The sequence below is a fragment of the Carassius auratus genome, unplaced genomic scaffold (assembly GCF_003368295.1).
Source record: "Carassius auratus strain Wakin unplaced genomic scaffold, ASM336829v1 scaf_tig00027803, whole genome shotgun sequence".
Classification (NCBI taxonomy): domain Eukaryota; kingdom Metazoa; phylum Chordata; class Actinopteri; order Cypriniformes; family Cyprinidae; genus Carassius; species Carassius auratus.
Window position 1 is genome coordinate 1 of NW_020525627.1, and position 27,977 is coordinate 27,977.

Here is a 27,977-nt window from a genome sequence, read left to right on the forward strand (position 1 = left end):
GTTGAGATGCTGTATCTCGGCCAAACATTGATCAATCGATACCAAACTTTGGTTCACAGTTCATCTACACCATGATCTGGGGGTCCACGCCAAATTTGGGAACAGCGCCACCTATGGGTGTTGAGATACCAAAAATGCACTTTTTGCTTATAACTTCTGAACAATTCATCAGAAAATTATGATCTTGATGTCTATGGTTTCTGTAGATCATTTCGAATCTGTGGATTTCAATTTTGTCAAGACCACCTGGACCACCCGTCCGCCATTTTGAAATTTGTCAAAAATTGCTCTAACTTTTGAACTACTGTACAAATCTTCACAAAAATCGATAGGCATCATCAACACCATGTGCCGGAAGTACCCCCGGAAGTTGGAAGACAGCGCCACCTAGTGTTCAAGAGATATAACGATTCTTGCAAAACCCCTTATAACTACTGTAAATGTTGATCGATTTTTGTTATTTTTATGTCATTTTATTCCTTTGGTTATGCCGATTCTGAGGATGTCTCAATTGTCATTTTCCAACATGGCGTCTGTCCGCCATATTGAATGGAATGAAATACAGTTTTTTCACTACTCCTCCCTGAAATCTTGTTCAATTTTGTTAAAAGTTTTATCAGATGAACTTCAGAATGGGCCTGACAGAAATGACAGAACGGATTTTTGATATTCGTTCCCGTTCCAGAGATGTACAGCTCCGAAGTTGACCGTGCCTGTGTTTGTTGATTTATGCTAATTAGCTTAGCATGCTAATTAACTAAAATGCTAACACTTTTCTATTCACTCTAATGGGTCTCTTGAGCAATCTGGTTAACTTTGACAATGTTAGCATTTTTTAGCGTAGCATGCTAATCTGGCTAAAATGCTATTTCGGGCTTGTGAGAGATCATTCTCACACCTTGACCTCTCTTCTGTGCCATGTAAATTGTGTGTCAACTAATGTGGCGCACTTAGCTAAGGCGTTGGTTCTGAACCTGTGAGGTTGTGGGTTCGAAACCTGTATGGGAAAAATTTAAAATTGGGTATAAAGTTGTCATTTCAATTCCTTTATTACATGGTTAAGAGCTGTACTAAAGTTTCTTAAAATGGGATCAAAAATTAAGTGTGTTTTTGTAACTTCATTCTGCGTTCGTTCTCATCAGACCTTCTGATTTCACCTTATCTGTAATTCTGAATCTATCTGTTCTGTAAAAAGTGCTGAAAAAGTTGCTTGAAAAAACCTTAAAAGCCAAAGAGCAATAAGGGCTTGGCCCCAGAAAGGCTGCTTGCAGCTTTAATTAGGGGCCAAGCCCAGAGGGCTGTAGCCCCTATTGTATCTGTACGTTTTATTATTATTATTCTTCTTCTTCTTCTTCTTCTTGGCCAATGGGGGTCTATGGCAGCCCTATGAAGGGAACATGGGAAAATGATAAAATTTGGCACACTTGTAGAGATGACCATTAATAGTGATCTGACCAACTTTGGGGTCTCTAGGCCCAACTCTACAGCGCCACCAGCAGTCCCAAAAATTCAACATTCAAACGTTAATAACTCTTGAACCACTTATTCTATGAAAATCAAACTTAGTACATCTATTTTGTCTCTTCATGGAGATTCCATTCCACACCTTACATTAAGACTCCGCCCATTACAGTAGCGGCCATTTTGAAAAGTACAGTATTCAGTCTAAACACTACTCCTCCTTCAAAATTGGTCCAATTCTTCTGAAATTTGACTCAGATGTTCTTTGGACTGAGCCGCACAGAAATGACTGAACAGAATTTTTTGAACGCTAGTGAAAAAAAAAAGTTATGATGCTGTGAACTTACCAAGACTGACCTAAAATCGGTTGAGATGCTGTATCTCGGCCAAACTTTGATCAATTGATACCAAACTTGGTACACTTCATCTACACCATGATCTGGGGGTCCACGCCAAATTTGGGAACAGCGCCACCTATGGGTGTTGAGATACCAAAAATGCACTTTTTTGCTTATAACTTCTGAACAATTCATCAGAAAATTATTTTCTTGATGTCTATGGATTCTTTAGATCATTCCGAATCTGTGGATGTCCATTTTGTCAAGACCACCTGGACCACCCGTCCGCCATTTTGAAATTTGTCAAAAATTGCTATATCTTTTGATCTACTGTACATATCTTCACAAAAATCGATAGGCATCATCAACACCATGTGCCGGAGGTACCCCGGAAGTTAGAAGACAGCGCCACCTAGTGTTCAAGAGATATAACGATTCTTGCAAAACCCCTTATAACTACTGTAAATGTTGATCAATTTTTGTTATTTTTATGTCATTTTATTCCTTTGGTTATGCCGAATCTGATGATGTCTCAATTTTCATTTTCCAATATGGCGTCTGTCCGCCATATTGAATGGAATGAAATACAGTTTTTTCGCTACTCCTCCCTGAAATCTTGTTCAATTTTGTCCAAAATTTTATCAGATGAAGTTCAGACCGGGCCTGACAGAAATGACTGAACAGATTTTTGATATTCACTCCCGTTCCCGACGTGTACAGCTCTGAAGTTGACCGTGCCTGTGCTGGTTGATTTATGCTAATTAGCTTAGCATGCTAATTAGCTAAAATGCTAACACGTTTCTATTGACTCTAATGGGTCTCCTGAGCTATCTGGTTAACTTTGAGCAACGTTAGCATTTTTTAGCGTAGCATGCTAATCTGGCTAAAATGCTGCTTCGGGCTTTTGAGAGTTAATTCTCACACCTTAACCTCTCTTCTGTGCCATGCAAACAGTGTGTCAACTAATGTGGCGCACTTAGCTAAGGCACTTGTCCCAAACCCGAGAGGTCGTGGGATCGAATCCGGGGTGGGTCAAGTCGGTCCGATGGAAGTTCCATTTTGGCCGTTTTGCTTCGTCCCGCTCGTTGCTCTGGCTACAGCCCTTCAGGGCTTGGCCCCGGTATCGCTGCTTGCAGCTATATTAGCGATTGTTTTTGGTAGAATTTTTCGAGCAAAAACAATCGATCACTATGCTAGCCCTATGAAGGGAAACATGGGAAAATGATGAAATTTGGCACACTTCTAGAGATGGTCACCAATAGTGATCTGACCAACTTTGGGGTCTCTAAGACCAACTCTACAGCGCCACCACCAGTTCAAAAATTCAGTTTTTAAAACTTTAATAACTCCTGAACCCTTTGGTCTAGACAGATAAAACTTAGTACACATGATTACGCTCTTCATGGAGATTACATTCTATACCTTACATTAAGTTTCTACCCATTACAATAATTGCTATTAAGCTAATTAAGTGTTCCGTTTAAACGCTACTCCTCCTTCAAAAGTGGTTTGATTTTTCTGAAATTGACCACAGACGATCTTCGGACCGAGCCGCACAGAAATGACTGAACAAATTTTTGATATTCGTCTTTGTTCAAAAGTTATTAAATTGTGAACATAACGAGGTCGACCCAAAATCGGTTAAGAGGCTGTATCTCGGCCAAACATTGATCAATCGAAACTAAAACTTGATACACTTCACCAACACCATGATCTGAGGGTTCATGCCGAATTTGGGCACAGCGCCACCTATGGGTCATGAGATAGCATAAATGCACATTTTTCCTTATAACTTTTGAACACCTTCTTCTATCAAGATAAAACTTAGTACACCTGATTCCTCTCTTCCACGCTGGTCACATTGAATAGTTTACATTAAAATTCCTGCCATTACAGTGAAGGCCATTAAGAAAAGTACAGTATTCCGTTTTTTTCGCTACTCCTCCTTCAAATGTGGCCCCAATTCTTCTCAAAATTTCCTCAGACGATCTTTGGACCGAGCCGCACGGAAAATGACTGAATAGAATTTTTCGACCTACTGGGTCAAAAAAAGAGTTATGATGCTCTGAAGTTAACACTATTGAATCGAAATTGTTCGAGAAGCTGTATCTCGGCCGTACTTTGATCAATCGCCACAAAACTTGCTACACTTCATCAACACTATGAACTGAGAATATATCCCAAAGTTGGAAACAGCGCCACCTATGGGTCGTGAGATACCAAAAATTCACATGTCTGCTTATAGCTTTTGAACAATTAGTTGCAAAAACATGATCTTGGTTTCTTTCTATTCCTCGGGTAATGCCGAATCTATGGATGTAAATTTTGCCAGGATTGACTAAACTACCTTAAAATGCTAGGCAACTTTCTTTAGTGAACTCATCCTCTCACCTTAACCTCTCTTCTGTGCCATGCAAACTGTGTGTCAACTAATGTGGCGCACTTAGCTAAGGCACCGGTCCCGAGTCCCAGAGGTCGTGGGATCGAATCTGGGGTGGGTAACGTCGATCCGATGGAAGTTCCATTTTGGCCGTTTTGCTTCGTCCCGCTCGTTGCTCTGGCTACAGCCCTTCAGGGCTTGGCCCCGGTATCGCTGCTTGCAGCTATATTTATTATTGTTATTATTATTATTACTATTGTTATTATAAAAAATATAAAGAACCATCGTTTTAGGCTAAAGCGCAATACAAGAGGCAACGTATTTTATAAAAGTTTTGTTTGTTGGAAAGTGGCTTCCTGGGCTCACGTCCTCACACGCGCAGTGGGCGTTCTTGATAGAGAGCATGCGACATTTTTTCATTCTCGGCTCATTCGACTGCCGCCACTCGTCATTTACAGTATGATCATGCGGACCTCTCTGCTTTTTTGCGTTGTTCTTTTGCTTTTCTCTTGTCGAAGGAACGTCACTCAAAGGTAAGACGGAAGCCTACAATTCCCATTTTAATTCCATATTGTTGTTAACGAAAATGCATTTATAACTTTATGACGTCCACCGACAAGTGCCGCTTGAGAACGAAAACAGCTAAGTTAGGGCTATGAGCTATGTTTGTTATTCAAGTTAATTTGACGTGCCTTATAAAATTCACTTATGTTAAAAGGAGCTCATTCCAATATATATAGTCTTGCATTGTATCAGACACTGACCGTGAAGTAGACTAACGTTAGCTCAGTGTAGGTGTCATTTATTTTTAGTTGACGTTAAACTCCAAAACCTGCTTTAATGCAAGTATATATAATATAATACATTTACATGTATATTATATATAGCATGTAACTTAATATAATATAATACGAATTGCAACATGTTTAATTTATTTGATTCATTTTTAATGCAAGTATAATATAATATAATACATTTACATGTATATTATATATAACATGTAACTTAATATAATATAATACGAATTGCAACATGTTTAATTTATTTGATTCATTTCTCGGAGCAGGTTAAAACGTGTGTAGGAGTTCGGAGAGGAGATACATCCTACGACTTCGCCCTGCCCGACGCTGTGGCCGTGAAAGTGCAAGACCTCAGCTGTGATGCAGAGTGGAGCATTGATGTAAATACCAAAACCAGTGCTCCTCTGTCAGGCCATTCTGCTTTTTATTTCATTTTAAACCTAAATCTAATAAATAATTTAAAAATTAAATGTCACCTATAGCCTATACCATGGCAAATGCACTTTTTAAATTGTATTTTCGCCCAAAACGCTAACCAAAACTAATTTTCTAAATGACTGTTTTATTGTTTTTAGTATAGGAATTGATAGTATTTGGTGTAAAATACTTTTACTATAGGCATTCGCAGAAAGAAGCAAACTGTTACATGTGTGTAAGTTTCACAATGTTTACTGTATGTCTCACAATTCTCCACTAGCAATTCACAGCTATCCTGGAAGGAAATGTAGCACACTTTAAACATCCCTTCAAAAAAGTAAACCGTACTGGAATCAGTGTGGCTTACTGTCCATTTTCAGTCAAATTCCATGTCTCTTGTCATGTGAGTTCAGTAACAGTTATTCCATCTTCTCATAATAGATTTACTGCTCTTTATTTTAAGTATTGTGTGTAATGTACAAATGTAATGTTTTTTTATTCCCTTTTAGGATTATGCCAAACACCTCACATGTTCTTGTGAGTAGTATGTCACTTTTGTTTCGCTTTGTATTTTGTTTTCCGCATTATGGTAGCAATACAAAAAACAAAATTACAATAAATAGATAAATAAATAAGAAATAATGGCATTCAATTCTGTTTCTCATATCAGGCACCAATTCCACCAGCATCTATCCAGTGTTTAGCACAACTCGGCCATATGGAGGTATTAAAGATGCCAATAATACTAACTTTTAAATGTGAATAATGTTAAATCCTGAATCTTTTGCAACACTGAAATAAAATAACCTAAAACATTTAGTCCAGTGTTGCAGTAGAACACATAATCTAGATTTTTTTAAAATGTACCGCAAAAATGCCTTCAGGAAATAGTTGTAGAGATATAGTATGTGGTGATATTAGAGGCAAATTCTGTGAATGCATGTACTGACATTTTGTAATATAACTGTATTTCCAGATTTATCCTCCACTGCAGTCGAAACTCATTCCTCAGTGAGACAACACTGTAAGTATAGTCTTTAAACAGATAAATCACCTGATGGAAAAAGCATTTGATCACCATGTCACTATCAAAATATACCTGCATAATAAGCTTATTGCAAATCACATGCACACTGTTTCTTACCAGGCTTCACTGTCTTTGTTATGTCTGCAGTTCAGAAATTCCACACAAAATAGAAGAATAACAGTAGTAATAAGTGTCCTCATTTCGCTGTTGGTCGAGGATATGGAACTGCAGACTGCATAAACAATGCAAGTTCGCTGTCTCTAGTTTTGCTGAACCTTTTAAAAATCACCTCCCTGAAGTTCCTGTTTTGGAAGCCACTCCTAAAAAACGAATTCAGTGCTTAAGTTTAGGATCATATTTCAGTTGAAAAATCTCAAAGAGCAAACTAATCTAATCTAAACTGAATTATTTTAGCAAGCTTTTAAAAAATGTAAATAGGAAATATATTCCTGAATTATGAATTAAGCCTAAGGTTCTGGAGATAAGGGACAGGAAAACATTACTGCAAGTGGTGTTGTAACAGGGAGTTAGTAAAGTTAAACCATGTAAGATTTGTATTAAAATAGAACACATCAACAGGTGTTGGAAATCACAGATTTGTATATTATTTTTAATATCATCTTTATAATCTATTATTATCAGAATTGAACAATAAGTACTATTATTTTGGCATGTGAACATTAGAAATGTTGTACCATGTAGTTAATATCAGTGTATATCAGTGTATTTTTCATAAAGCATTTATCTTAAAGCAAGTGTCATGACACCAGTGAATGTTTTGTGATATTGATATTTTGGTGAAATGTTCTACTCTGCAGATGGTGCTATTGCTGCTGCTGTCGGTTTGGTCATTATCCTTGTCATTTTGGCTTTCCTCGCTGCAAGGTATTTCAACAGTTATTTAATACATATTGCCTATTGGCATATTAATGCCATATGCACAAAAACTAAAACTCTATTTTCTATTTTCTAGCACAGCACAAAATGCTCCTGAGAAACAAAACCAGCGTTTTTCAGTAGACTGAGCCTGGGGAGGCAACTGTTATTGCCCTAGAAACAACAACACATGGCGTGGAGTCATAATAACACATTATCTTATAATGTTGCACATATTATATTATATTATATTATATTATATTATATTATATTATATTATATTATATTATATTATATAGTACAAAACATGGGTTTTTATCACTGTATGATATTATATTATATTATATTGTATTATATTATATTATATAGTACAAAACATGGGTTTTTACACTATATTATATTATATTATATTATATTATATTATATTATATTATATTATATTATATTATATTATATTATATTATATTATATTATATTAAACTGGGGTTTTCCACTGTTTGTATCACTCCGCTTGTCCGTGTTTGCAAGTTTCATTTTGAACTGGAGTTTTTCATTAATTCATTCAGCAGCTAAGATTATGACAAGTGAGGGTTTTGTAATGAATGTCTTTTGTATAAACGAGTTACTGAATCATTCATTCATTTACTCAAGTTACTTAATATCACTCAAGTTAATCAATATTGAATAAAACCATGCCAATCAGTATAATATCACGCATTTGGTGTTGCAACAGAACACACAACAGAGTATGTGGAAGTGGAACAACATCTAATTTTCCTCTCCTTGTTCAATAAGTTCTGTTATTGTTGCTTCACTTCCACTACACATATCCAATTTCTCACTGGTTAGAGAAAAACAAAGTTCTTAGAGTAAGAAAAACCCCAAACACACTAAAAGTGAACAAACAGTGAAATATCAGTTTTACTAAATACGATCACTGTTGAACCTATATTATATTATATTATATTATATTATATTATATATGAAGTTATAATAAGTTATTGTATTTCCTCAAAGGATTTGTTTTAAGTATTTCCAATAGTTCCCGGTCTCTGTGTCTTTCCACAAGAGGACACTGTCTATTAAGTTTTAATCATTAAGTTACAGGTAATGTTAGCGGCGCTTGTGTTCATCTTTTGCTCAGTGCTGTTAATCTTGGTTGCTTGGTTGGATCTCTCTGCATTTTTATCGGAATTTTCTTAGATATTTCAGGTTTTTCCATCCTTGTAGCTAATTTTTAATCTTTTTGTTATGGGATATTGTGAAACTGCCATTAAACAAATGCCTTTTACTCAAGTCTGTGAATATGTCGAGTCACAAACGTATAATGCCTAAGTGTTTGAACCAGACTTGCTTTCAGACATTTCTTTGAATGGACGATAACGCGACTCCGCAAGCATAAATGTTTATTTATTTATTCAGGGCTCTCAAGTCTCACGCATTGGGCGTGAGACTCACGCATTTCAACCCGTTCACACGCTCACACGCCACACCTTGTATTTCTCACGCAGAGACATTACGAGGACAACGCCCACCAAGTTGCGGCGCTATTTTTTTAAACAGTGAAACAGGTAACGTAGAGGAATCAAGTGAGTTCCCCGAAGGCCCTGACACGCACCTGCTAATCGAATAAAAAAAATATAGCTACCGATCAGCCAATCAGAAAATAGCATTGCTGTATCCGGGTAAGATTTTTACAGGCTCGTGTGCAACACAGATCCAGACGCTCGCTGAAGTAGGTAACGTTACGGTTACAGACTTGTCAAGACAATGACACAGATTTTCACTATATGTTTTTTTTTATCAATATATTAATTTAACATTTTTTAAAAACAGTCTAAGATATGTTTTGGTCTGATGGTTATTATGACCCCGACACGCACGCAATTTTGGCCATTATACGTGGTCGGCCGTAGCTTTTGTGCCTATTATTAGCCCACTATTATTTTTTTATTGCCAAAGTTACACGTTGAAGAGGATGCGGGGCTACTCTGACAGTTTTATATAAGAGACTTCTATAATAGGCCTATCCATAATACTTGTATGGCAGTATCCATAATAGTTAAAAAAAAAAAAAAAAAATTCTTTCCTTTTATTTTTACTGCACCTCATCCTGGTCCCCATTTTCAAAACGTTTTGCCTAGGCTATTTCATTATATTTTATCCAATGTATAATATTGATTATTGCATTCGTCTATTTCAAAGATGTCAGGGAAGAGGCAAAGGAGCAATCTTTCATGCTTTGTTCTAAAAGATCTGGGCCCGTATTCATAAAGAATCTTGATGCAAAAAGTAGTTCCTAGTGACAAAATTCTAAGAAAATTCTTAGAAATGTGGGCGTTTACTTTTAAAATTAAAGAAAAAATCCTAGTAAAGAAAAAAGTAATTCAGAAAGCATCTTATCCCTTAAAAGAGGTCTTAAGGTAAAATTTGTTATGAGCACAGACGAGGACTTTTAAGAGGCTTAAGAGTTTCTTTAGCAGAGGAGAAAATGGCAGAAAGATGAAGAGGCAGAAGAAATGTGTTGCAGACAATGGATGACAATGAGTTAATAAGACGGTATAGATTATATAATAATTTAATATAATATAATTTAATATATAAATTAAAGTAATCACTACATTACAATATTTGGCAACTGGGAACATGCAACAATGCAATAGTGATGATTTGGGTCTGTCACAACCTTCTGTAAGCAGAGTGATCACACAAACAATTACAGCACTTTCAGAACATCTTATTGTGTCGCAGTTCATTTCGTTTCCACTGGACATTCCCACCTTGCAAGCTCAAAAAACTGCATTTATGAATATAGCAGGCTTAGGTGCGCACAAGCAGGGGGAATGAACCGTTAATAGTTTGTCCCATGTCTGCTTCTTGTCCCTTGCTGTGTCTGAATTTTCCTTTAAGAATGGCCTTGTGTTCATCCATTAACTGGGCTAACAGTAAACACTGTTCCTCTGTCCAGTTTGGCTTTCTCGCTCTTCTTGGCTTTGATTCCATGTTTAATACATTTAAACCAACACTCAAACCGCCAATTAAATAGGACAGCAATCACTGTAACTGGAAAGAGTGGAACAATTTTTATCATTCTAAGCCAATCAAATACCTTATAGGAAATTAAAAGCATGGTAAATAAAAAAATAGAATTCATATACACACATATAATGTGTGTGTGTGTGTGTGTGTGTGTGTGTGTGTGTGTGTGTGTGTGTGTGTGTGTGTGTGTGAGAGAGAGAGAGAGAGAGAGAGAGAACGGTCAAATAGGAAAAATTACGCATGTAAATTTAAAGTGAGGATTAGAATAGACCCTATACTTAAAATCACTCTTTTTTTTCCTTCTTGGACAACCAGCCAATCAGAGTCTTCAAAAGATTGTGTCATACATAGCAACCGGTTCAACCCCGCCTCCTCACTAAGATAAACGTTTTTTGTCTTTTCCTTACTCAGAGTTGCTCTCAGATCGGTCCCGAATCGCTTTTAAGCTAAGACTCCTACGTAAAAGTTTTTAAGCTAAATTAAGAGTTTTCTGAGAGGATTCTTAGAATCTTTATGAATGCGGGCCCAGCTCCCTAAAAAGGTGGCTAGGTCAAAGGAGGAGGCTGTGGAGAATACAGTAGGGGAGGGAGTTAGGGTGCCAGTAGAGGATGGGTGCATGGAAGAGACTGTGGAGGACCATAGAGGAAACAGTGGAGAACCCACTGGAAACAGGGAAAAAGAGAGGGTTATGTAGAGCAGCCACCTGTAGGTGTTCCTTTAAGAAGGAGTGGTCAACCCGATCACCATTCATCACAATGGGAACCACCAGCTCTTTTTACTGGTGCTTAGTCTGCACACAAGATAACTCCTGTGTCCATCAAGGTGTGAGGGACATAAGCAGGGAGGCTTTCTAAAATAGCTGCATTAGTGTTAGTGCTTGCTCATTCAAATACCTATGCTGAGAGGGTTTTCTCCATGGTGGGATTAAACAAGACCTAAACCAGGAACAGTTTAGCACTTGATGGAACTGTGAAAAATGGCTGGCCTGGAACCACAGTGATTCAAATGGGAGCCACCAACCCCTGGCCTCAAAACCAGCTACCAACACCTACTATAAACAGCACTGACCATTTTTTCTCTCTCTCTCTCTCACACACACACACAAATAAATGCTGAATTAAATAAATATTATTTTATTTGTAAGAATATGTGTCATTTATGAGATCAGACACCCGTCCCCATCAAACCCCTGCCGCCATCGCGACCGCGGGCAAAATCTCACTCTGAACTCAGTTCAAAACTTGAGAGCCCTGTTTATTTATTTTATGGATTGGTTTATTTTTTTTAAATGTTTAACTTCGCGTTTGGTTGATTGTAGGGTTAGCTGAGCTAAGCGACCTTGCCTAACGTTACGTGTATTGGAGAAAGGTTAGAAATAGTTATAATTAATAGTAGAAACTAGCAGAGAAATATCGCGTTAACACATAAAATCTCACTTACCGGTGGGCAACAACCTTACATGCCATCTGTCTCGGTTTGTAGACCGCTAGAGCGAATGAAAACTATTCAGTGACTTTACCAAGCCACCTCTTTTGTTTTATTGTTGTTGTTTTATTTAGTTGCTATGACGCGCTGCTAAATGGAGTAAATGATATCATCATAAATGATATCATCCAACGCAGCCCATTGAGACCACAAACGTCGATGAATTATTTTAATTAACGTTAAATGTATTTATTGATTTGCATAAAATCCAAATGGTGTGTGATTTTACTGTACCATGAAGCTAGCTGAATAGCCAGGGCTTTCCTGATAAAGATTGATCTTAGTGCTTAAGAACGTTTTCTCATTTTACGATCGGCATTTTACGATCCTTCGTTATTGTTTCACGTGCGTTTCCCAACAATGTAGCCGTGCTTTAAGTGCTACTTAGGAGTCGCTCTCCGTTTTTCAAGTGCTTAAATGTCACCTTATAGTAGTAAATGAACGTTTATAAACGTTAACCTAATTCTGCGTTCCAGACAGACAACTTGGATATAATAACTATAATACAATAGGCCTACAATATTATATTATATTATAGTGTATATTATTATACTTTACATAATAATATAGGCTATAATATAGTTTATATACTTAATATATTATGTTAGGTAAAAAATATATATACTGAATGCACTGTAAGTCGCTTTGGATAAAAGCGTCTGCTAAATGCATACATTTATTTAATTGTATTTATTTATGTACAGTATAGAGAAAGAGAGAAATACGTTATTTTATAGCTGGTTTTCGTGCACTTCAGCAAGTCATTGACATATTTTTCCCCCCAGTCTTTGGAACATTTCCTACATTAATTATTTTATTTATTCATTTATTTTTTTTATTTTATTTTTTATTTTTTTTTGTTCAGTCATTTAATTTAAATGTAAACGTAAGTGGCTTGGGTTTTCGCGTTATTCATTGCCATAATAACTTACACTCCACAGCTAACCTGCCCCGGGGCAGGTTATGTTCAGGGTTAGAGATCTCAAACTGAAGGTGGACCAATCTGGGGCCTGTACCATGAAGCTGGATTAGTTGGCTAGCCAGCTATGTTTCATCTTAGTTTTCGCCAACCCTGCGTTTTAGGTACTATGAAAGTAGCCGGGCTTTAATCAGTGTTCGTTGCCATGGTATTTTACGCTGCACGGCTAATCCGCTCTGGGGCAGGTTATGTTCTGGGTTAGAGAGCTCAAACTGAAGGTGAACCAATCAGATGTGAGATCTTGCTCCAAATTAAAGGTCACTTATGCTTAAAAAAAATAAAAATAGAAGTCTGGCTTTAATGATAATAAGCGAGTCATTTTATGATTTATATATTATATTATTCATCTCTTACACACAAGTAATTTTAGTTTAACAGTTATTATACATTATTTTAAAAAAATATTAATGTATACAGATCATGTAATATAAATAAGCTGTAGTATCAAAAGATTGCACTATTTAAAAAATTACAAATCTGAATTTACATGTTTGAGTCTCTATCACTAAATATTTTAAAATGTATAAACTAAGTTAACAAGTTCCACTTGTGACTACACTGATGGAGCAAGATCATTTATTTTATTAGTCCTCCTTCATTTTTCATATGACATTTAAATTTGTCATATTCTTCAATCCCTTAACCTTTAGCAAAACCTTTAACCTTTAGTTTTGAATCTCGCTGGGTCTCTCACGAGAAGTAAATCAAACATGCTTTATGTTGCAAGGCTCGTGATTGGCTGTTCAACTGTGATGTCACACATGCATGTGAACGCTCTCCACAAATTCAGGATCAAAGCCTGAATTTACAAAGAAAGTTGATGAACAGCATTATGGTACCAACAAAGCCGGATTGGAGAGGTTTGGTTTTGTCAACTCAAAACTAATCCTGTAACTCTGAATTTGTTCAGCTACCATCATGGTACAGGCCCCAGGTGTGAGAGAAGTAACATGTCTGACACAAAGTCACTCCAGTTTTGCTAAAAAATAAAATAAAAAAAAGAGAGATCTGGCTTTAATGATAATTAGTGATTTTATGATTTATTTAATTATTTTGGTTCATATTATTATTATTATTTATCTTTTTAACACAAGCAATTTTAGTTATTTATATCATATAATTGATGTATACAGATCATGTAATATAAATAAGCTGTAATATCAAAAGATTGAACTATTTAAAAATAAAAAATCTGACCATACATGTTTCAGTCTATCACTAAATATTTTAAAATGTATAAACTAAGTTAAAAAGTTTCACTTGTCACTGCACTGTTAGAGCAAGATTATTTATTTTATTTGTCCTTTTTAATGTTTCATATGACTTTTAAATTTGTCATATTCTTCAATCTCTTAACCTTTAGCAAAACCTTTAACCTTTAGTTTTGAATCTCGCTGGGTCTCTCACGAGAAGTAAATCAAACATGTTTTATGTTGCAAGGCTCGTGATTGGCTGTTCAACTGTGATGTCACACATGCATGTGAATGCTCTCCATAAACTCAGGATCAAAGCCTGAGTTGACCAAGAAAGTTGATGAACAGCATCATGGTACCAACAAAGCCGGATTGGAGAGGTTTGGTTTTGTTAACTCAAAACTAATCCTGTAACTCTGAATTTGTTCAGCCACCATCATGGTACAGGGCAGGCCCCTGGTGAAGACAGTTAGCTAATGAAAAATATTGAAGGTCTCATACAGAGGTGGAATTATAGGTCAGTTTTTATGTTTTATTATTTATGTTTGTCCATCAAGATCACTCAACCTATATACACACACACACACACGCACAGAGAGAGAGAGAGAGAGAGAGAGAGAGGATCCCTTCTCTCTCTTTCTCTGTCTTTCTGAAAAGGCCTACAGATATTCGAGAGTTTGCAGCAGGTTAATTTGCACACTTTCTTACAAGCCACTAGGAAGAACTACTTTACATTTTTGCATATACCCAGCAAACACAGAACGTTGTGAGGACGTCGTGGTAAAGTTCCATTTTTTAAAATCTTGGCTAACTTCCCAGAAACGTTGTGGGCACGTACTCAAAAGACGTCGCTAGTTAGTCCCATTGGGGACGTTGTAGCGACGTGGTCAGCTGGTCTTCAGATAACTTTTAATATTATTGCACTAGATGTATTATTATTATTAAGATACCATTTGAACAGTATATTCTTTGGGAAATATACAAAAAAATTAATCAAGCATGTTAAAATAATTTCACTTTCTGAGTGAAGTGCGCGACGTGCGCGTGCCCGTCATTTTGTAACGGTCAACTTCCAGCAGACGGACACGGAGGAAAGGTAAGTCCTATAAATCTACTTTTATTCATAGATTTTAACTGATATAACGTTAAATGCCATCAAAGAGGAGTAGTGTTTTGTATTTTTGTAGGTTTTCTCTTTCAATTTAATAAATAAATGCTCGGTTTGGTTAATTAGCTCAAAAGCAGTCTCAGAGGTGGTCTAAGGTAACGGTAACTGTTAAAATCGAATATAACCTTACCTGTTTTAAATTATTTGAAATGTATCACTATAAACTATACAGTATTAACTTTCTAATAATAAAATTTTTAACCGTAGTAACGTTAATTAGTTTGTTTGAATACCTGCTGCTCGAGCTTGATGATGCTCATGCTAGCCATGCTGTGAACTTGAATATAAACCGATATAACGTTAAATATAAAGTTTAACGTTAATTAGACCGAGGCTGCCGAAATCATGTTCAGTGTAACGTTATGTGGGATTAATAATTTCCCCTTTTCTCCCTCAAGTGGCAGACTTGTAAATTCTGTCATCTGTTCATTATTGGTGTTGATGGTGTTTTTCACATGCATGCTTTTTAATGCTAGTTTAATTCTCAAATTGATCTGATACTTTCGTTTCACAAAAAGTAAACAAATTGTTCACTTTCTTAGGGCCTGACAACCACCAGTTGAGTCCATGATTCAGTGAGTTCCTTATAAGGAAATATATTTGTTACCACCTAGTAATTTAAATGTATTATTTATTGCTTTAAAATGAACACATATATTTATCATCAGGGGAAGAGACAGTCTGGGCAGCAGCAACAAGACAACTATTACAAGTAGAGATGGGTTTCAAGAACTGGTACTAATTTGGTTCCTGACTTGTTCGGTACTGAAAACATTTACATAAGTTACAGGATCAATAGTGCTGCTATCAGTATTCTTGTAACATTGATTCATTACCCTTTAGACACAACCACATATCCTCCAAATCATCTCTGTGTGGATGGCAGCAAGGATCCAGGATCAAGAGATCATTCTTCATGGAGACTGTTCCACAGAAAGCAGTTTCTCCTGGGTGAAAAACTAAACCTGGTTGTTTCAGCATCACTCAGGCAAGACTAAATACTTTTAAATTGATTTCAGTTGGTTATGTGTTTCAGGTCATCCTGACCATTCTGCTGTCCTGGATGTAAGTCCGTGCAGGAACTACATTTCTCGTTGTTGAAAGATTTGTGCAGCGGTATCCAGACATATAACGCCCCATCACACGGGGCGTCAACGCCTCTCGTTTACTTTTAAATGAAGTGACGTCAAGGATGGTGAAATTAATTCTAGAAATTAATTCTAAATAGAAGTTGAAGACTCAAGCGCTGAATCTACAATTTTCATAGTCATGAAAATAAAGGAAACTCTTTGAATGAGAAGGTGTGTCCAAACTTTTGGTCTCAAACTGATGAGTAGACTGAAGTTGGGCTCAGGTGGTTGTGCTGCGGGATGTTTCCCATACATTTATTTATTTGTATGGGAATTTGTATTATATATTTTAGACTCGCCACAATTTTAAAACTGATCGATTTTCAAAAAGGCTTCGTTGATTAAACATGAGTAACGTTACGTACTGCACGTTTAATAATTCCTAACATTTATATGTTTAAATATCAAAACGAGGCACAGGTGTTTTTATATCGCTGTATTTCTGAAGGAAGACTTCCATGTTATATTCCTGATAAAGCATCGTGTGAGCGTAGCTCTGCTTTGTTTACAGCTGTTACTGGGGAAACCTCTATTTCTCGCACTTTATGTCTATGCTTTAAAACATCTCCTGCTGGCAAAGGATGAATTTGCATTTTCATTAAGTCCGCCTGATCCACGCAGCAAACATATTTTGTTTGTTATCAAAAAATATCTACTCTAGAGGGACTTGGCTGTTGTTATTGATTCTATTTGGAAGTCTACCGGTTAGGTTAGGTCCACAAAAGCGCGCATGCGCAGTAACGTTTGTTTATGTTGTTGCCGTTGAAACCGTCTATATATATATGTGTGTGTGTGTGTGTGTGTGTGTGTGTATAATGTATGTGTGTGTAAAATACATTTCTTTTAAATGTATAGCACAGTAATGAAGGCAGCAACATGTGGTAGATGGGACAGAACAAGAATCTATCATTGTTCTAATGTATTATAATACGAAAGGGAATGTCTCCTATACAGCGTGCAGCACGTAAACACAACCAGTGCACAGAATGATGCACTTGAAGCAACACAGAGTCACAGCGTGAAGCATTACTCACAGAAATGTTCAAAACACCAAAAGAAGAGATATTGTTGTGTATTATATGTGTGCAATATTTTGAGCCTTTTCTTTTAACAGTTTTAAATATCAGTTATTGTGCGCTCTTGAAGAGAGTTTCATTGTTTTGACTGTAGTAACTAGGGCTGGAATGATACGCTAATCTGACAATTCAATACTATCCCGATAGTATACTTGTGTGCCGATTCAATATATATATTTATAATATATATATATATATATATATATATATATATATATATATATATATAATTTAGCATTGTGATTATAGTTATATAACTATTGCAATTCGTGACTTATCCAAATTGTCTGTAAAATGATGTTTGTTTCTGTAGATTTGAGGGAAAGATTAAAACAAGGAGGTCTGGGAATGACTGAAGGGAACTGACAGCAGTTAGGGAAGGAAGTTATCACCAGAATGTAAGTTCTTTGAGAATGTGTGCTTTGTTTATTACAAGTTGAGTTTTCATTTAAATGTGGCAATGTACACAACTGGTCAAAAGTTTTAAATATATTTTAAAAGTTTAATTTATTTCTATAATGCACAGCTATATTTTCAGCATTAATTACTCCAGTCTTCAGTGTCACATGATCTTCAGAAATCATTCTAATATGATGATTTACTGCTCAGTACATTTTTCTGATTATTATCAGTGTTGGAAACAGTTGTGCTGCCCAAACATTTTGTCTACACTACAGTTATATTTATTTATTATTTATTTTATTTATTTATTTTATTTGGGGGTGGTTGGCTAATAGCAAGAATGCATAAAATTGAAAACCAGTGGTAGAGAAGACTTTTGTAATTTTACAAAAGATTACCTTTTTTTCAATGTTTTGAACTTTGTGTTTTATAAAATAATAATGAAGAAAAAATTCAACTTTCCAGAAATGCTAAGTTTTCTTCCCCATCATTTCTAATATGGGGTGCGTTTCCCTAAAACCAACTTTGGTCACAAGTTCCTTCTTTACCAATAGAGTTCAGTGGAACTAACAACCGTAGTAAGCTAACTGCAGATGTGATTTACATCATGTATGTCATGAGCAGATGTACACTTTGATCTTAGCGGCAATAATGCGATTGGGTGCATGTAAATGCATTGATTTGTGTTAATCAGCAATGTTTCCCGATCAGCAAATCAGTATATGAAAAAGATCATGTGACACTGCAGACTGGAGTAAAGATACTGAAAAATTCAGCTTTGCCTAATAATTATTTCAATAAATATGTTTAAGTATATTCAAAAAAGAGTATGAAAACTGTTATTTCTTTCTTTCTGTTTTCTATTATTTATTTTTTTACAATTAAAAATTTTTTTTTATCAAATTAATCTAGCCTTGGTGAGTAGAAGAGACTTCTCTTGAAAACCATAAAGAAAATATTCCAGATTTTTGACTGGTTGTGAACATCCATGAGCAACATTAACAAGATGAACCTCCCTTTCAGCTCAGAGGATGTTGACAGTGCAGGTCCAGGATGAAGAAGAGGAGGAACAACACGTTTAACAATTTTCTCATAAGCTTGCCATGTGTTATAATAAAAACAATGAACATGGCTACAATAATATGCTAAATGTTATTAAAAGATTCCAGTTTGCAAGAAGTCTGAGTGTCTGACTCTACACTAGAGGAACTCTTTTCTGAAGATCAGGTGCTGAGAAGAAGCCTTGTTCTACAGCACAACACTGCAAGCCTCCTGTCCTTCCCTCAGAAGAGCCTGTCTTCTGCTGCTGGGGTAAGAAACACCCTCTTCCTCTTCTCTATCAGCTGTCCAGCACCTAACTCTGCCTCCTCAGCACTGTCTGAAAGAGTCTTCTCCACAGTCAGTAATCACAGATCACAGATTCTTCTGAGAAAGTCGATATGCTCATTTTCTTAAAAGAATTTGTTTTTTCGGGTGGGACAAATAATACAGGAGAGATGCTAGAAATCTCTATATTGTTCATTTTTCATATCTTTACGCTTTATGAATGTTTTTCTTCTGAGAAGCTCAAAAATTATGGTTCTTTGGTAATTGCTTTATTGTTTAGGTTTATCCTCTGATAGTGAGCACAGAGCCCTGATCATGACATGCAAGAAAAAGAAAGAAATCATGTCCATGATTTACTAATTCGTTCCCTCTATGTACTAAACGTGCACGATTACTTTTACATTTAATTGATTTGCTAAATCGTATGCACAATTTACTAATTCGTTCTCTTGATGTATAAATAGTGTACACGTTTTAGCAAATCGAGGGAATGAAATAGAAAATCGTGCGCATGAATTAGCCTAAATTTTTTCCTGCATGTCGTGTAATTAAAGCACATCACCATCAGACATTTATACCAGGAGCCTCATATATGACGCTCACAGTTTTACTTTGTGCAGTATCTCGGTGCAGTATCTGCTGAATTGTTTCATATCTATTTATCATGTATTTTTTGTTGCACTAAATTATGTTGTATCAATAAGTTTACTGATAATTATTTTTAATTTTCACTAATAACGTCATTAACCATCTCCCCATCTTTAAGACAAAAATTTTCTATTGTTTATATTGTGTAATCTATGAATTGATGTGTTTAGTTTTCTGTGCTCATAACTTAGTAACATTTTGCATGTTTAAAGAACAGGTGCGATGTTCAAAATGTTTTGGCTTCGTATTTGTACAAAGTAGTGCTGAATAAATATTGATTTGTGAATGAATGCAGTGTGTTTTTGTCTATTTTATATTAGAATGTAATGTTTTTGTATTTGTTTGCATTGCGTGTATGTAAATAATGTATTAACTATGAATCCCCTATAATTAGATTACATAAGGTTTATTTTTGCACCAGAGATGGATTGAGTTGATTAGTTCTTTATGTATTTCAAGGTAATGGTGAGGTGAAAATATGAATTACCAATATGATCCTGTAATGTCACGTCCTCATAACGTGCCAGTTTGGTCGTCAGGACATACTCATCACGTTCCAGCGACGTTCCACTATAACGTCGCCATGACGGATATGGGAATCACAAAGTTACGTCACTGGAACGTTATGTGGTACGTCGCTGAGACCAATATGGTATTTTATAGGAACGTCCTCATAACGTGACAGTTTGGTCGTTGGGACGTACTCATCACGTTCCAGCGACGTTCCACTATAACGTCGCCACGACGGATATGGGAATCACAAAGTTACGTCACTGGAACGTTATATGGTACGTCGCTGCGATCAATATGGTACTTTATAGTAACGTCCTCATAACGTGACAGTTTGGTCGCTGGGACGTACTCCTCACGTTCCAGCGACGTTCCACTATAACGTCGCCACGACGGATATGGGAATCACAAAGTTACGTCGCTGGAACGTTATTTGGGATGTCGCTGCAACGAATATGGTCTGGTCCAGTTACGTCGTCACAACGTAACTGTGTTAGCTGGGTAGTCTGTTTCTTAAATTGAATAAATTATTGTTCTTCAAAATATTGTTGAGCTTATTACAACAGAAAATTATCTTGAGGTCAGTCCTCTGTTTTTTGAACATGTAACCAGGCATAAGCATCTTATTTGATTCTATAATAATAATAATGTGTATTATGTGTGAAATTGTACTCTTAAATTAAATCTCTTTTTTTTCTAGATCACTTCAGTGACCCACGACCGCCAAAAAAAAAACGGGCACAAATGAATAGCCATAATAAGTGAAAGTTAATTAATTTAATTATAAATGTGGATTTATAGTGTTTTTGAAAAAAAAAAAAGATACAAATTATACAATGCATGTCTGTATTGATCCCTACGTATAGGCTACACAAAAGCATCTTTGTTGTACTATTCATTATCACTAACCATTAGTGTAAAGGTATCAGGGGAGAGGACAGTCCAGACTTGTTTGCTAAATGAGTCCACAGAGATGAAAGGCAAAATAAGTGAAATTGAACCGGTCTTTCTGTTTATTTTAAATTTGTCCAGATATGCAGGGACTGGCTCAAATTATTCACTTATTATTTCTATTATGATTTGTAGCATAAACTGCTTGGTAGAACATTTTAAGTTAATTGTGTCTATTCAGTTTTCATGGATTTGTCCTGATTTTGTGTTTAGCTTAAAGTCTAATTTAGCAGTCCAACTGCTGTTTTTGACATTTGGCCATTAATTTACAATACCCAAGGGTGAACTACTGTATACACAGCATGTTTCTTTTTTTAACTTAACAAGCCACCAGGGACCAAATAATTGTGCATTCTCTTAGAAATATCTAATTGTCCTCTTAATGCAACATCTGACTTTAATACAGTACATCAAACTCATTAACTCCATGCCAACATAATTCAGCTTGTACTTAAAAGGCAGTAAGTTATGTTCACAGGGCTTAAAATTCTCTGGCACCGCGCCAGACCTTCGGCATGCTGCATTTGGCTGCAGGGAAAAAAAGTCGTCCTACATTTAAAAACACTTGTAGATATCATGATCGAGTTCATGAGTTAGTCTACCAATGTATGGGAGGAACACAGATTTCACTCTCATCCAAACTAACATTACTAGCCAGTCAAAAGTTTTTGCTCTTATAAACATAAGACGTTGTCTCGTGCTAGTGAACCAAGTATCTGCATTTTGTCTCACCTTGTGAGCTAAGTGTATTATTACACCCCTAGTTTCTATGAGCGTGATAAAGCTCATAATTTTCCAAGTGTATGACTTAGCTTTAATTCTTCAGGTCAATCATATATTCATGAAAAAAATCTGTTTGAATAAGGAGAGCGATAACTTTGCCATAGTATCCTTTCAAATGTTAAAGTTGCCACATTGCATTCTTTGCTTGTGCTGCTCTTTATTTGTACCATGTTGTTGTGTTTAATTAGTTTATTAGAATTTGAAATGTAATAACACTATTGATTGATAAATTAAATCTGATTTAGTCCTTGAAAACCAAATAAAAAGCGAAATTTTTTATTTTGCAGTTTCTGTACAAATCCTGTTTAAGTTACCAGTTATTGGACCATTTTAATGTTTTTGTTGTTGTTTGAACTAAACTGTAGTTTTCTGAAGTGAACTGTCTGTGTATAATTCATATTTTATATTCATTTCCTAGTATTAAATGTACTATTATTTCTTTTGAACAAAACAATTTCAGAAATGTCATGTTTTAGATTGTAGGTCATCTGGCACCCCATCAAGGACAAAGTGGAAAACTTGATATCAAAAGCATCCTTAATGTTACATGGGTTTGCACCATATTGTAATGATTAACCTTTCTTGGTATTGCTGTTTCAAATACCCCACCGTAATCTGTAGTCTGAGCCTGTCAAGGGCTAATGGCAATGGCAGATACGTTACTAATTAGTTTCAAGGAAATTATTTTTCTATTCTTTTTTTCTTTTTTTTTTTGCCAAATAACCCTGTGCATGTGTTCATCCCCGCAACCCCTGGAAAAAAAGATCAGGCTTAGGATAGGTTTTTTGTTGTTGTTTTTGCTTTAACCCCTGCGTTCAGTCTAGCATATTATTTCCAATATTAATCTCAACTGTTATAAGAAAAGTCTCTGCTTTATGCCTAAGATTATTTAAAAAGTTATTAAAAAAAAATGCAAGATGATGGAGTCAAATCTTGTCCGCACAAAATAATTTCATCTAGCTGACACAAACAGTCTCCTATATTCTGTGTTGGGAGGGGTTAAGAAGACTTGAGAGTGGAAAACCATGTAGAAATGAACCCAGTGTGCACCTGTTGAGCAGATTGTCAGCTGCACTGGTGTCATCTGAAGATCATCGCTCACAGTAAGTACCGCCATTACATTTTTACTGTATAATCGAATTCCTGGTTATAGTTTATTGCTTTAGTCTATTTCTGTTTTCTTAAATATTTAAACAAGTATAAATGACTGTGTCATTTGAGGGAACCTATGTAACTTATTTACCATGGTTCATTCACTTAACTATGAGGCAGGCTATAAAATGTTTTTTTTTCTTTCGTCAAATCTGTCAGATGTGTACTCAGTTCATCCATTGAGAATATTCTTATAAGTGGCATAATACTGCAGGGCCAAAACAGATACACTATTCAAATCGAAGGAAACCAAATCATCAGTTAAACTGTACAGATTTGTTTTGTTTTACAGCTTTGCTAGGTCAGATATAAACCCTGTTTTTATCTAGCTGTATTCCAGGGAGAGTGATCTTACACAGGCGGCATCCTTGCACTCATCCCAAATCCTCATACGATAATGCAGGGAATGATAGGCAGTATCTGAGAGTCAATTGGCATGCCTACAGAAACCATACTGAAACTGCAAAATAAGATGCATACGGTTCTGGTTTTTGCAGTAGAAACCTCCATTTAATGGAATATTCCTTGGGATTTTATCTTATGTGATTTGTTCATTATTCAAATATCCTGCCTATACATATTTGACGTGATGATTTGAGTAGGCTATCTACAGTTTCATTTTTGTTCTTTCATATTTAAATAATGCAAAGATATTCTCTTCAATGCAAACATTGATGCAATTGAATAGATATGTCTGTATTGTCTGCATGTGATTTATCTTTGTCAGATGGTGCCATTACAGATAAAAAAGCAGCCACTAGATACAGCTTTTGCAGTTATTTTTTTGTGCGTTCATTGCAACGTGATGAATTCACTGAAATCATTGAATGTCCACAGAGGTGTATCTGGAGAAAGAGAACAGGGAACGGCAAAATGGGATTATACAGAGAGGTTCTGTTGCTCTCTTTTCTAGTCCACTGGGCTACAGGTAACTGGTTTAATAATATTAAATTTTTTATTTAATCATTTTGGACCTTAAATAGAAGAGACAAAGTTTGTTTTAAACTTCTTGTAATATAATGAAGAAAATGTCATTAATTTCAGTATAAATGTGCTGTAATTTGTTATTACTTACAGTAGCATCCCAGGGTATGAAGGAGATGCCCATCAGCCAGTCAACAATAGGATTTCCGCGACTACCTGCAGACTTCAGGGAAATGGCCAAGAAACTGGTAACCTAGTACCACGCAATCCTTACATCTCATACTGTACATACAGTTATGTGCCAGGATAAATGGGTTGTTTCTTTAACTATAGGGAATAATGAAACACTATTTCTGAATTGTCATTTTTCTGAACAAACTATGTAATTTCCATAACATTACGTGGAAATGACACCAACAAAATAATTCACATAAACAATTCATATATATCATATTAAGTATCTTAAACTGAGACAAATAATATTTTTACACTTTTTTCAGTTTGTTAAACTAATATGGCTAATATGGTCATACTTCCTGGTTCTTTTAAGAACTCTTGCTGCTGCCTTTTGGACTAGCTGTAGTTTGCTCACTAAGCGTGCAGAACAACCACCCAATAAAGTGGGTGGTTTTCTTTTTTAAGAAAAGATTGCGATCAAATAGCACACCTAGGTTCCTAACTGATGATGAAGAATTGACAGAGCAACCATCAAGTCTTAGACAGTGTTCTAGGTTATCACATGCAGAGTTTTTAGGTCCTTTAATTAACACCTCTGTTTTTGGTTGTGATTGTCATTTTGGTGTGAAACTATCATTAGAATGTAAATTAATTCCTAACTAATAGATTTTTGCCTTGTTCACCAGTCATTAACCAACTATAAATTTACATGTGTGTAAGTCTTATTCAGAACAAATTGCAGTTTCAGCTTTACATTTTTTGTAATTTAATATGTTCCTTTGTTTTCTGACAGATGAGCAGATGCTTCATGAAAGGTAAAATTCCTACAGCCACATTTGTCATTATCTGTTGGCTTGGACACATTTGGCCTTACAAAATCATGGTATGAAAATTACTTATGTGTTGCTCCTGTCCTATGTAATACATTTAGGGAGCTATATTGCATAAACCATAAGCAAATACAAATGCCTAAGGAAAGTGTATATTTGCATATTGCATCAGAGAGAGAAAAAATCCATTACAAACAAAATGTATTACTAATCTTCTCTGTCATAAATGCAATGTATTTTGGAGTCAGATAACAATTATTCTATAGTTTCTACCATTATTCATACCCAGAAAATGTTTGTTGTTCATAAAGAGAGTGTTTGGGTTTTTGTGTCTTTTGTTAAATGATGTGGTTGCATTGTTTCAGGTCACCAGGTGCCTGTAATGAACAATTCACTGAACAGGTAGACTGCCATTGAGCTAATGGAGATAACTATATTCCTGGTGTATTTTTGAATACTATTGATCACATTTCATTACATGGAAAACAACTTAATTTTATTTATTTATCTCTCAGCTCATATGGAAAGATGATGGAGAGCCCCATCTCTATTTTTCCAGAGCTTCTCTCCTCACTCGCTCAGTCTTTCCTCTCTCACTCCAACCTGCAGTTCAATGAAACGGCAGTAGAGCAGGAGTCAGCCTGGGTAACTCTCTAATTATCGTAAATGCATGCATACAGTTACCTATAGATATCTAACTCTGGGCTTCCAATTGACTTCTATTTATGCTAAAGTATGACGATTATAGTTTCTACACACTAACTCTAACCCAAAGCCGAACACTGATCAAACAGTACAACTTCTTGAAACTTTTAAAATAAATACATTGTTAGGCTCAGGGTTCTTTCAGATTACTTAAATGCTTGGGATATTTTTTGGCAAATGCATGTGCTTACACACAGAAGAGACACCCATATACCCATATTTTGTCTTTATTTTATGTTCATCTTGATGGGGAAACTACAATAAATTCAGAACACTGCTGAGAAGATGTGGAACTGCACCAACATGGGTCATATGATTGATCTCATGAGGAATAGTACGGTTAGTGCAAGATTACCAGGAAAATAATAATAATATAATATAATATTAAAATGACAAAATGCATTAATGCACCTTTTTTCCATTTTATCTCTTTTTCATATTTGCACACACTCAGGAAGGCCCTCGTTGTTTCATGCGGGCATTCGTGGCTCCTCTTTCCTGGATGACGATCATGCAGAATGGAACAGACCTCAACAAAGAAGATCTAACAAAACTTTTATGGGTGGCTAAACCCTTCTTAGAAACAATGCCTCTGTCTAGCTTTGTGCTGCCGGTGTTTTCTCAAAGCTCTCAGTTGGCTAAAATGTGAGTGTATTCAGAATCAGAATTAGAATGACATTTATTTAAGAAATGTAGTGTTTTTTTTCTTTTCCTTCTTTTCTAGGAGCTCTTGATATATGACTTTGAGAACAGAAAATAACATTTAAATAAGTAAGACTAAGGGGAAAAAAATAAAATAATATCTGGAACAGAAGATTTGTGTACAGAATTTTGCATTATTTACTGTATATACACAATTGTATTTACATAATATTTGAGAGAGAGGCAGTATTAAAGTGAAAGTGAAAGTGAAAGTGACATTCAGCCAAGTATGGTGACCCATACTCAGAATTTGTGCTCTGCATTTAACCCATCCGAAATGCACACACACAGAGCAGTGAACACACGCACACACACACTGTGAGCACACACCCGGAGCAGTGGGCAGCCATTTATGCTGCGGCGCCCGGGGAGCAGTTGGGGGTTCGATGCCTTGCTCAAGGGCACCTAAGTCGTGGTATTGAAGGTGGAGAGAAAGCTGTTCATGCACTCCCCCCACCCACAATTCCGTCCGGCCCGAGACTAGAACTCACAACCCTTTGATTGGGAGTCCAACCCTCTAACCATTAGGCCACGACTTCCCCTTAGATTAGTTATTAAGAAATTAATCACAGAAGACGGGTGGTCATTTCTGTGTAGGAAAAATAATTTTTATACCTAGATGTTCACTCATGTGCACAGAGATCTGCAACGTCTGTGGGTCTGTGATAATGTTACCTGCCTGTTTCTTTGAGTTGTACAAGTCCTGAAGGTTGGGCATGTGCACACCAATTAAACTTATATTTGATTTGCTGACTGACCCAAACCAGACAGTTAGAGAAGTGCATAGAAACAACTGAATAACAGCTGAGTAAAACTGTGTCATCTGTGCCTGAGGAAGTTGGAACTTCTTCAGCTGATGAAGGAAGTACAACCTCTGCTGGGCCTTTTTCACAATGGAGTCAATGTGAATGTCCCACTTCAAGTCCTGTGTGATGGTTGTGCCCAGAAACCTGAATGACTCCACCTCAGCCACATTGCTGTTCATGATGGTGAGAGGAAGCCCACAATTATCTGAGTATCATAGTTTTGACAACACACTTACCATGTAGCTTTCAAATAAGCCTAAAGGACTTGATTTAGTTAGGGTTGAATCTAAACTCTGCAGTGCTCCAGCATTCAGGAACTGAGTTTGACACCCCTGGTGTAGAGAGAGAAGAGCAGTGGGGAGAGCACATACCCCTGAGGAGCTCCGGTGCTGATGGTGTGGGTGTTGGATGTGAGTTTTCCCAGCCTCATAAGCTGGTGTCTGTCTGTCAGGAAGCTGATGATCCTGGACATCACAGGCTTTGAGGCAGGTTGGAGATTCACTGTCTGGACCTTTGGCTTTCCTTAACTTCTGTTTCCTAAAGAATCTGTGTACATCATCTTCACAGATATTAAGTGCTAGCTGAGAATCAGTGGTGGGAGGGTGTTGATAGCTGTGTTGTGAGAGTGTCTATGGGATGTGAGATCAGGCTTTTCAAACCTGAAGTAAAACAGTCGGCTAGAGGTTGAGTCT

The 27,977-nt window shown here is 36.2% G+C and overlaps 1 long non-coding RNA gene across 1 annotated transcript; it reads left to right on the forward strand.

Moving 5' to 3' along the window:
• Positions 1-5,247: 5,247 nt before the first annotated feature.
• On the forward strand, positions 5,248-7,552 carry LOC113079362 (uncharacterized). The gene is made up of 7 exons (XR_003281696.1): positions 5,248-5,359; positions 5,677-5,799; positions 5,906-5,933; positions 6,067-6,120; positions 6,373-6,420; positions 7,242-7,308; positions 7,397-7,552. It is a non-coding gene; the product is annotated as an uncharacterized LOC113079362 (long non-coding RNA).
• The last annotated feature ends 20,425 nt before the right edge of the window (positions 7,553-27,977 follow it).